The 1929-nt window shown below is 42.5% G+C and overlaps 1 pseudogene; it reads left to right on the forward strand.

The window, feature by feature from the left end:
- The first annotated feature begins 443 nt into the window (after positions 1 to 443).
- Positions 444 to 1189, forward strand: LOC110301103 (annotated as a pseudogene).
- The last annotated feature ends 740 nt before the right edge of the window (positions 1190 to 1929 follow it).

The following is a 1929-nucleotide window of genomic DNA, read 5'->3' on the forward strand; positions in this document are numbered from 1 at the left end:
TGTATCTTTTTGGTCTATGTCTTATCAACCATAGCAATAGAGGTATAAAATAGGGTTGGGTTATCAAGGCACTCTTGGCTGAGTCTTGGTCACTGGAGAAAGTACATTGAGTGGATTACAGTGAATTTGTGATTCTTTCAGAGAAGTGGAAAGGAATAACTAGAACATGAATATGAACAAGATGGCCTTAACAAATGTAGAAAAAATTTCAAAGAATAGATCTCCCTGAAGGCCCAGCAATACCATTCTTGGGAATATACCTAAAAGATGCCCCACCATGCCACAGGGGCATGTGGTCCACTATGTTCATAGCGGCCTTATTTGTTGTAGTCAGAAGCTAGAAACAATCCAGATGTTCCACGACAGAAGAATGGATACAGAAAATGTGGTTAATTTACACCATGGAATACTACTCAGCTATTAAGAACGAAGACATCGGGGGTCCGGTGGAGTGAGGCGCAGCAAGATGGCGGCCGAGACGGTGGAGCTCCACAAGCTGAAGCTTGCTGAACTAAAGCAAGAATGTCTTGCTCGTGGTTTAGAGACCAAGGGAATAAAAGAAGATCTTATAAATAGGCTGCAGGCCTATCTTGAAGACCGTGCAGAAGAAGAAGCAAATGAAGAAGATGTACTGGGAGATGAAACTGAGGAAGAAGAACCAAAGCCCATAGAACTGCCTGTTAAAGAGGAAGAACCTCCTGAAAAGGCTGTTGATATGGCATCGGAAAAGAAGGTGGTAAAGATTACATCTGGAATACCTCAGACTGAAAGAATGCAGAAGAGGGCTGAATGATTCAATGTACCTGTAAGCCTGGAGAGTAAGAAGGCTGCCCGGGCAGCTAGGTTTGGAATTTCTTCAGTTCCAACAAAAGGTTTATCATCTGACACCAAGCCTATGGTTAACCTAGATAAACTAAAGGAAAGAGCACAGAGATTTGATTTGAATGTCTCTTCCATCTCTAGAAAGTCTGAGGATGATGAGAAGCTGAAGAAACGGAAGGAGAGATTTGGGATTGTGACAAGTTCAGCTGGAACTGGAACCACAGAGGATACAGAGGCAAAGAAAAGAAAAAGAGCAGAGCGTTTTGGAATTGCATAATGAAAAATTCGTGCTTTCTGCACCATAGTGTTTTCCATTTCTCAAATTTTTCTTGGTTTTATATATACATAAACACAGACACCCTTACCTACCTATCTACCTGCATACACAGTCATGTGCCTCACAGTGAGGAAGCATGTACGTTTGGTACATCCTTGAATTCAGTAGCAGTTTTATTTAACTGCTCTTCTGCGTTTAAGATTGTTGTGGTTTTTGTTTTTAATTATTTTTGCTTATTAATAAAAAAGGAAGAAAAGAAGAAAAAAAAAGAACGAGGATATCATGAGTTTTGCAGGCAAATGAATAAAACTAGAAAAAAAAAATCATCCTGAGTGAGGTAACTGAAACCCAAAAGGACATGCTTGGTATGTACTCACTAATAGGTGGATATTAGCAAAAAACAAAAACACCAAAAAAACAAAAAACAAAAAGCAAAAACAGAATACCTAAGATACACAGAACTCAGAAAGGTCAACAAGCTGGGGGGCCCAAGTGAGGACACCTCAGTCTCACTTCAGAGGGGAAATAAAGCAACCACAAGGGGGTGGGGGGAGAGGCACTTGGGAGGGGAAGGGGCCTGAGAGTGGGGAGAGGGGAACACTACTTGGTTTTGGGTGAGGGAAAAGGGACTGAAGCCCTGAGGGCCAGCAGAAAGAATGGAAACAGGCAACCTAGTAAGGTAGGAGTTTGGGAGGACCTTCCAGAATGCACCAGAGAACTGGGAGGTGAGAGACTCTCAGGACTCAAAGGGAAGTGACCCTGCAGTGAGAAGAGGGAACTTGTAGAGCCCACCTTCCTCAGAAAGCCAGGGCATCAAATGAAGGATGGGG

The sequence above is a fragment of the Mus caroli genome, chromosome 1, assembly GCF_900094665.2.
Source record: "Mus caroli chromosome 1, CAROLI_EIJ_v1.1, whole genome shotgun sequence".
Taxonomy (NCBI): domain Eukaryota; kingdom Metazoa; phylum Chordata; class Mammalia; order Rodentia; family Muridae; genus Mus; species Mus caroli.